Source organism: Triticum urartu, chromosome 6A, assembly GCF_056163025.1.
Source record: "Triticum urartu cultivar PI428250 chromosome 6A, HENAU_Tu73, whole genome shotgun sequence".
NCBI lineage: Eukaryota > Viridiplantae > Streptophyta > Magnoliopsida > Poales > Poaceae > Triticum > Triticum urartu.
In genome coordinates, this window is record NC_141878.1 from 265,467,682 (window position 1) to 265,477,676 (window position 9,995).

At 48.5% G+C, this 9,995-nt stretch overlaps 1 pseudogene; it reads left to right on the top strand.

Annotated features, from left to right (window-relative positions):
* Nucleotides 1–2,217: 2,217 nt before the first annotated feature.
* LOC147964954 (uncharacterized) lies at nucleotides 2,218–8,430 on the top strand (annotated as a pseudogene).
* Nucleotides 8,431–9,995: the final 1,565 nt, after the last annotated feature.

The window sequence follows — 9,995 nt, forward strand, 5'->3', positions numbered from 1 at the left end:
CTTTCATCTTGAAGCTATAGTAATTTGTACGCCCATTGTGGATGATGCCTCAGTCAAATTACCATGGCTATCCAAGAAGGAGGTAGCAAACGAAGATTGGAACGACATCACACTCCAAAGTGTTACATTGCCAGCATATTCCATGTGCTGACCCGTTTTCGGGCTGCAACGTTCATGTTGCAGACTTTTCAGACGACGAGTAAGGTGCCTTAGGTCGTGGTCTTTAACTTTGTAACATCCCAAATTTTTAATTTGGAATGTTTTTCAATTATTAGCTAAGCATCTATGCATTTTGTTTGAATTGAGTGACATTTGGAAATTTTCAGAGGCATTTGAGTTTGGTTGAATTTGGATTCAACTTGGCATTTGAAAATCTACTTCAATATCCCTGACAAATACTTGAGAAAAAGTATGAGAGGAGCTAACATGACACTCCAAAAATGTCAGAAGAAAATATTGCCAAAAGGATTGAATTCAAATTTGAATTTTATTTGGAGTTTGCAAAATGTTTTTTTAGTTTCTATTTTGCCTCTGGAAAAATGTCCACGTTGTAGGATAAATCCCCCTGAGAATTTTGATATATATATGTCCTATATAAAAATATTATAGTTTTCTCTTAGTTTAGCTTTTTCTCTCTACCTTTCTTTAAAAAAAATGGAACTAAAGACTCAGGCGCGAGCCAGGCCAACCAGCCCAGCCGACACCCGAGCCGCAGCCCACCAACGACCGAGCCGGCCTGCCTCAGCGCCCGCACCCGAATCCCCTCGCGACCGGTTGCCTGACCAAACCCTCCCCTCTCTCTCTCTCACTGACCACGGGGGCCCGCCCTCATCCCTAACCCCTGGCCCACGTCATGCCGCACCAGAGCGCGACCACCGCCGCCCATCGCCGTGTTCTTCTCGGGATCGCGATCCCGCGTTGCCCCCTCGCCCATGAAGGTACCCTATAAATAGCCCTAGCTCTCCTCCCCAGATCCCCCTAAAACCCTAGCCCAAAACCCACCGTAGCTCACGCCCTCCTCCTTTGGATCTCTCCGTCGACCGCCGTAGTCCGCCGTCTGTTCCGACTCCGGTGAGGATCCCCCTGCCCTCAAATCTTGTCAGCCGAAACCCCTCAACCGCGCGCACCTCCCTGACATCCTCTCTCCGTCCAGGGCTCGCCCGAGCCGCCGCCTTGAGCATCACCACCTGTCGCCAGAGTTGCAGAGCACTAGGAGCCCCACCGAGCTCGTCCCACTCGTCTTCGTCATCCCCGACCACAACAACCGCCACCCTCGACCTCGCCTCGCTCCGCCGCATCACCTCGACCTTGCCGCCGCCGCCCCGGACCACCGGAGCACCACCGCCACCACAGCCCGAGCCCTCCTCGCCGTCGACCGCCGTGGTAAGCCGCCGGACCCCAACCCACCGTTCGATCGGCAACCTACGGTGTAGATTATAAATAGCAAATGGGTAGGTTTTTTTATTAGACCGGTTTTATTTTACGGTTTGTTTCCGGTATAGTTACAAGGTTTAGTTAGACCAAACCGATCGGTTTATTTCTGTTAGCCCATGGACGCAGTGGTTTATTAATCGCTTTTATTTCTGTTAGCCCATGGACGCAGTGGTTTATTAATCGCTCGCGCGTTAGATAGTTTTAGAGCGCCACTGTTTCGGCCCGTTAGCACGTTGGTTTGTTTTCTTTTCTTTTTTCGTTTCTGTTTTCTTCAGAATATTTCTGTTCTTGTAAAATCTTTGAAAACTTCTATGCGTAGTCGTGGGTTCCACCATATTATCAACGTGAATTACATCAAAAATTGCAACGCTTAAGATAAGGAAAAATTCTGTTGAAGAATATTATTAGGAATTACAAACTGGCATGATTAGATGTGGCATTGTTGAGGATAATGAAGCTATGCTTGTATGTTTTATGGGTGGATTAAATAGAGAGATTCAAATCATTCTAGAGTATAAGGAGTATAATAATATCACTCGTTTATTCCATCTTCCTTGCAAAGCTGAAGGTGAAGTGCAGGATCGACATGCATTGGCGCGAACTAATTTTTCTACATGCCCATCTTCATCATGGACACCACATACATCCTCTACTTCCACATGTCCTACTGCAGCACCGCCTACTTCATCCGCCAACTCTAGTTGTGATACAAGAAAGCGGGCACAACCACCACAATCTGCCAAGAGCACACCTTCTGGGCCTGCACAGAGCTCTTCTTCATCCATGGCATCAACAGGGCAAACACATGATATTATTTGTCGTCGTTGCAAGGGTGGAGGTCATTATGCGAGAGAATGCCCATCTAAGCGTGTGATGATTGCTACTGAAGATGGTGGGTATGAGTCTGCTAGTGACTCTAATGAGGAGACTTTGGCTCTTATTACAAGTGAAGAACACGGTGGAGATGATTCTGATCATGAGATGCAATTCATGGCTGCTGACGACGCTGACATGTATGAAAGTTTAGTTGCTCGACGTGTCTTGACTGTGCAGGTCACGCAAGATGAGCAAAATCAGAGGCACAATTTGTTCCATACAAGGGGAGTTGTGAAGGAACGTTCTATTCGCGTCATCATAGATGGAGGGAGCTACAACAACTTGGCTAGCATGGAGATGGTGGAGAAGCTATCTCTCACCACAAGACCACATCCACATCTTTACTACATCCAATGGTTCAACAATAGCGGCAAGCTTAAGGTAACACGTACCATTCGTGTGCATTTTAGTATCGCTACATATGCTGATTATGTTGATTGTGATGTGGTACCCATGCAAGCATGTTCCTTATTACTTGGTAGACCATTGTAATTTGATAAAAATTCTGTACACCATGGTAGAAACAATTAGTATACTCTTGTTCATAAGGATAAACATATTACTTTGCTTCTTATGACTCCTGATTCCATTTTGAAAGATGGTATTAATAGAGCTAATAAAGCAAAACAGGAGAAAAAAAGAGTGAAAATCAGATTGTGGCAAAAGAATTTGAGCAACAAATGAATCCTAATAATAAACCATCTAGTGTTGCTTCTGAAATTAAATTGAAAAGTGCATGTTTACTTGCTACCCAATCTGATATTGATGAGGTAGACTTCAAATAATCTGTTTGCTATGCTTTTGTGTGTAAAGAGGCATTATTTTCAATTCGAGGACATGCCTTCCTCTTTGCCTCCTGCTGTCACTAACATTTTGCAGGAGTTTGCTGACGTCTTTCCACAAGACGTGCCACCGGGGTTACCACCTATTCGAGGGATTGAGCATTAGATTAACTTAATTCCCGGTTCATCGCTACCCAACCGTGCACCATACCGTACCAATCCAGAGGAGACGAAGGAGATTATGCGGCAAGTCCAGGAACTACTCGACAAAGGTTATATAAACGAATCCCTTAGTCCTTGTGTTGTTCCTATTATTCTAGTGCCGAAAAAGGATGGTACATCGCGTAGGCGTGTTGATTGCAAAGGCATTAATAATATTACTATTCGTTATCATCATCCTATTCCTAGGATAGATGATATGCTTGATCAATTGAGTGGCTCTACAATATTCTCCAAAGTTGATTTGCGTAGTGGATACCATCAAATTCATATGAAATTGGGAGATGAATGGAAAACATCATTTAAAACTAAGTTTGATTTATATGAGTGGTTAGTCATGCCTTTTGGGTTAACTAATGCACCTAGTAGTTTCATGAGATTAATGAATGAAGTTTTACATGCTTTCATTGGATGATTTGTGGTAGTCTATTTTGATGATATACTGATTTATGGAAAATATTTGGAAGAACATTTGGAACATTTACGTGATGTTTTTATTGCTCTATGTGATGCACGTTTGTTTGGTAACCTTGGGAAGTTCACCTTTTGCACCGACAGAGTATCTTTTCTTGGCTATGTTGTTACTCCACAGGGAATTGAAGTTGATAAAGCCAAGATTGAAGCTATTGAGATTTGGCAGCTGTCGTGGGTCTAAGACTGACAATAGAATGGGGGGTAGGTATGAGGAGGCAAGATCCTAGCTATGGAGTAGTTGTACACACGAGTTTTACGAGTTCATGACCTTCTCGGAGGAAGTAACAGCTCTACATCTCGGTGCACTGAGGCGATCGACTGGATTATGTGTGTGTGTGTTTACAAAAGATGCGAACCCTTGTCCCAGAGGAGGGGGGTGGCTTATATAGAGTGCGCCAGGACCCCTGCTCCCCTCCATTACACAGGGTTCAATTTTCATTAAGAGAGGAACGTTGCTGGTAACGCTAGCCATTAAGTGCTATAAATGACAATTAAGCCTATAAGTAAATGCTTGTCCATTTTTGGTGCAGAGTGGCTTTAGATCTTCTGCTCGTCGAGTGGCTTCTGCAACGGTCGAGTGACATTGATTCTTCCGAGTGGAACGTCTCTGGTCGAGTGGATGATGGTACCCTTTGAATGATTCTGGCTTTAGGGTGATGTCCTAGGGGAAGGTGTCTAGGTCAGGCCTATGACTCTACCCTAGGTACATATCCTCATCATTAGCTCCCAAATGGTTCAGGGCCCGAGTGGAGAAGGAGTTGATAACCTCTCCGATTCAGCTTTTGCGCTTCGGAAATGTCTTGTCCAGAAGTCGAATGAACATTCAAGATGACCTCAACTGCTTGTTCGGTCGCCTTGACCCATTCTTGGTTTTGTCGAGTGAACTTTCATTGTTGAGCTTCGAGTGTTGATATGGGAAAAATCTTCCGTCTGACGGGTTGCTCTGCTGTTTGCGGATTTCACGGGATTGACGGGGGAGGCCGCAATAATCGGGGCGGATTAGGAAGGCCGCATCGATCTCCGTGCCACCTTTTCTGCCACGTACCGCGCGCGCGACAGTTGCGGGATTTGATCGGATCGCCTGGGCCCACGAGTCAGCCACTCGGAAATGCCCTCATATAAGGCGTTGGACGGGGATCTTCACACAGTGCGTTCTTATTGTTCCCCTTGCTCCTCTGTTTTCTCCACCGCATCTGCCTCTGCTCTCGGCGTTGTCGCCCTGCTCGAACTCGATCTGCTGCCATGGGGAAGGAGAAGACGGTGGCGTTGGAGCGTGCAAAGAAGGCGACGGGGAAGGCGAAAGGGAAGAGGACCAGCCGGGGCGGATCTTCGTCGAGGTCTGGCCTGCCGCCTGGCTGGATCCAGGGCGACTAGATCCGCTCGACAATCAGCCAAGATGATAACGATGACTTGGTTGAAGGGGGACTGATCCCCCATGAATCGGCGCGGCTCCCGGGGAACGAGACCGAGCCACAGCCGCGGGAGGGTGAGTGCGTTCTCCTTGCCACTCATGTCGACCGCGGGTTTTCTTTGCCTCCCCATCCTTTCTTTCGCGGTTTCTTGAACTTCCTTGGGGCTCAACTCCACCACTTTTCTCCAAACACCACTGTGTACCTTGTCGCTTTCGTGTCCATGTGCGAGAACTTCTTGGGTTGTCGACCACACTGGGGTCTCTTCAAGCACATATTCACATGTCGCTCTCAGACGGTCAAGAAGGCCAATCCGAGTGACGAGAGGACGCACGTGATACAGATGTGCGGGGGTCTTGGAATTCAGATGAGGAACAAAAGCACTTTCCCAGCTATGATCCTTCCCGACTCGGTCCAGTGTTGGCAGTTGACCTGGTTCTACTGCAAGGACCAGCCGACTCTGGGCCAGTCGACTGGACTTCCCCCCTTTTCCGTGGGTCGAGTGGAGAAGCCCTCCACCTTGAGAGTGATCCCAGAGGAAAAGGTGCAGGTGAAGGTGTTGGTCGAGCGGGTTGTCCAACTCGTCCGTGACGGAGTGACCGGTATGGACCTGCTGGAGGTCTTTCTCAGTCGACGTATCCAACCACTCCAAGCTCGTGACCATCCGATGTGGATGTACTCGAGACTCGAGGATTCCACTCGGATCCACCCGGAGGATGTCAGTGAGGACACGATGGAGCAGTGGCTGAGAGGTATTACTGGCAACAAGGATAACCCCCGGGGGTCCAGGAGGGTGGTTCCATTCGACCATTTGCGCCAGCCGGAACATGTACGATTCTGCATTGTCGAGTGTCTTCTTGATTTACTATGTAACATCTTGTTGATGGCCAACTGTCTTTCTTTTGTTCGTTGTCTTTCAGGCTCTTTTGATATGTACTCAATGCCCAATGGAGTGCAGGAGCAAAATGTCGAGGGAGAGGCGAGCGGGGGCGAGAGTGGTGAGTGGCACTCGGATGCAGAGGAGGACGAGGAGAGCGACGACCGAGTGATGAAGAAGAGGTCAACTCGCCTCCTCACAGAGAAAGGAGGTCCAAGCAAGCTCACGACCCGGCAAGCACCCCCGACCTGGTGGCTGCACCAACTGGGTAGTCTTCAAAGCGGCCTCAGAAGTCTTCTCCAGTGCCGATCGAGAAGGTATCGAAACAGCCCAAGACTGCGCCGCCTCCAGTGCCGAAACCACCGAAGGCCACATCTTCCAAACCTCCGTAGGCTTTGCCCAAAATCAAAGTGGTCATTCCCACAGTCTCTGGGTAACAATCTAGCCTGATCCTTTGGTTGACTTGGGTAACAAAACGTAACCGACTGAATGCTGATATTTGCAGTACTGCCACTTCTGGAACTTCCACCCACCAGTATCGAGATGAGGAGATGGAAGACGCGATTACCTCCAACCTAGGTACAATTATCGTGATCTTGTTCTTGATTATCTGGTCGATTAAATTCTGGTGATTCACTTGGAGTCGACTGATTTCTTTGCAGCCCCACTCAATGTTATCGAGCTTCTGGATGACGATGAAGACGTGATACCGAGGCCCAGAAGGAGCAAGAAAGCAGCAGCTGGCAAGATATCTCAGTCGGAACTGACGATAGAACCAACAGTCCAGCAGCCTGAAGATGCAGGTAGAGCCTCTGTAACTTTTGCTGTCCCAGTGTCGAGTGAACGCCCCGCACCGTCGACTGTACCAGTGTTTTCTTCAGTCATCCAACCTCGTGCCTCGGAGCCCCAAGCTATTGTATCTGGACCGTCTATCCCCTTCTTCACCACCTATCATGTTCCGGAAAGCCAATCGGACGCCGCTGCAGAGGCTATCCATCAGGCTGGCGTAATGATGGAGCGGATGAAGGCGGTGCAAGACAATAGCCAGGCTGCTTACGACGCCAGCGCGGCTCTTCGAGCCAATGTCCAGTTAAGTTGACTTCCAACTGAACTTGTTCTATTAGGATATGCTACCTGAATATTTTCGTTCGGACAATCTCTTGTTGTCTGCTTCAAATCTGTACACCCAATGGGTATTTTGTTGTCTTTAGTGTTTGCACTCTTCCACTCGGTCTGGTTGAATGGGATCTGAATCAGTGGGGGCACGCTAAGTGCACCCATTGGGTGTAGTCCCCGAGAACGCAGTCGACCGCAGGCAGTCGGCTGGGGTCTGAGCGCTTCTTTCTCTTTCCTTTCTTCCACTCGACCTAGGCGGAGCATGCCGAGTGGGATCTGAACCAGTGGGGGCACGCCAAGTGCACCCACTGGGTGTAGTCCCCGATATCGCGGTTCGCTGCTCGCAGTCGGCCGGGGTCTGAGTACTTTTTTTACTCGACCTGGGCAGACCGGCCGAGTGGAAACTTGAACCAGTGGGGGCATGCCAAGTGCACCCATTGGGTGTAATCCCCAAGACCGCAGTCGACTGCTGGTAGTCGGTTGGGGTCTGAGTAAACTTTGAAGTTTTATTCACTCAGAAGTAAATAATCTTTGATCTTGTCAATTGATATGTCTTTTACTCTCTGCAGAAATCTTGTACTCTCATTTCCAAGTTCGCCGAATTTGAGGAGAAGCAGAGGCAGCTCAACCTTGACCTGGAGCTGGCCCAACAAAACTTGATGAAGGCTCAAGATGAAGTTGCCGGTATGGAAGGTAACTGCATGTCGACTGCTCATGTCGATCGTCTTTTTAAATTATCCCTTCGATCTTTTGTTTGATCTAAATGCTTATTTTGCAGAGAAAATGAGGTTGGCTCTGGAGAAGAAGGACTTGGACCTTGCTCTACGCAGAAGGAGGCTCAAGAGAAGACTACCCTTGCTGACAAGAAGCTGGCTTCAGTCGGAGCACTAGAAGAGGAAGTCAGCAAGCTGAAGTCCTCTCTCACTGAATCCAACCAAGAGGCGACTCATCTAAAGAAGGATAAGGTGGCTCTGAACGAGAAGCTGGAATCCATGGCTCGTAAGAGAAATGACTTGGAAGCTTATCTAAGAACTGTCGCCAAGAAGCTCTTTCTTATGCTTGAAGGTACCCCTTTTAATCCGACTACTTTACTTCCTGCAAGCTAGTCCTGTCTAGTTGACTCACTAACTCCTTGACTGCAGAATTCTGCCAAAACTTTGACGAGGAGACTGGACGGATCAAGACAGGTTTGGACCCTGTCGTTTCTCCAGTCGGCGACGAGGCCGCCATGAATGTGCTTTGACTGGAATCCCACGTCGCCAGTGTTACAAGTTATCTTGCTCGTCTGAAGGTGGCAGTTTCACGCATCGACTCATCGCTCTGGCCAAGGGTGACGCTTCAAAATGATCTCGAGTCTCTGATGACTCGACTCAACGAGGTCCTCGGTCGAGTGTAGGAATGGAAGAAGTCCTCTGCCCGATGCGGTGCTGATGTGGCTCTGTTGCTGGTAAGAGTCCATTGCAAGGAGGCCCGCGAAGATAAGCTGGCGGCGATCAAAGTCGCCAACACCAAAAGGCATGACTTCCAGTCCTTCATGGAGACTTTCATTGCTGCTGCCACTCGGATCGCTGATGGAATTGACTTGGACGAATTCGTCGAGCCTGCGAGCCCTCCTCCTGCCGAATGAACAAACTTGAGATTTAAACTTGCCTTAAATTTTCCTCGGAATGCCGAGTGGTTTCTGTAACCGTTAAACTCCTTCGGGCCTGATGGCCGAGTACTTTTATCTTTGTTTTGAGACTCTTGAGATTTTATCCGATCTTGGTTTATCTTCTTCATATGCTTGCGTTCATCTTCGAGTAGAACTTGTTCTTTGCTCGGACACTCCTTCAAAATGCAACTCTAAAGGGGATATCCCAGTCGACCAGCACCTCACCATCCTTGTGGATAAGGATGGAGCGCACATTGTATTTGTGGCGCAGCTCCGAGGAGAGGGTTGCGGTCGACCTGCACCTCGTCATCCTTGCGGATAGGGAAGGGGCGGGCATTGTACTTGTAGCGTAGCTTCGTGAGGGGATTGCAGTCGACCTGCACCTCGTCATCCTTGTGGATAGGGATGGAGTGGACATTGTATTTGTAGCGTAGCTCTGTGAGAGGATTGCAATCAACCTGCACCTCGTCGTCCTTGCGGATAGTGGTGGAGCGGACATTGTACTTGTAGCGTAGCTCCGTGAGAGGATTGCAGTCGACCTGCACCTCGTCATCCTTGCGGATAGGGATGGAGTGGATGTTGTACTTGTAGCCCACCTGCACCTCGTCATCCTTGCGGATAGGGATGGTTTTGAAACTTAGGCGAGTACTGGACTGCAGCTAAGCCCCCGAGTGAGAGACTTGCTCATCACTCGGTAGGATTTTTGAAACTTAGGCGAGTACTGGACTGCAGCTAAGCCTCCGAGTGAGAGACTTGCTCATCACTCGGTAGGATTTTTGAAACTTAGGCGAGTACTGGACTGCAGCTAAGCCTCCGAGTGTGAGGTTTGCTCATCACTCGATAGGATTTTTGAAACTTAGGCGAGTACTGGACTACAGCTAAGCCTCCGAGTGTGAGGTTTGCTCATCACTCGGTAGGATTTTTGGAACTTAGGCAAGTACTGGACTGCAGCTAAGCCTCTGAGTGTGAGGTTTGCCCATCACTCGGTAGGATTTTTGAAACTTAGGCGAGTACTGGACTGCAGCTAAGCCCCTGAGTGAGAGACTTGCTCATCACTCGGTAGGATTTTTGAAACTTAGGCGAGTACTGGACTGCAGCTAAGCCCTCGAGTGAGAGACTTTCTCATCACTCAGTAGGATTTTTGAAACTTAGGCGAG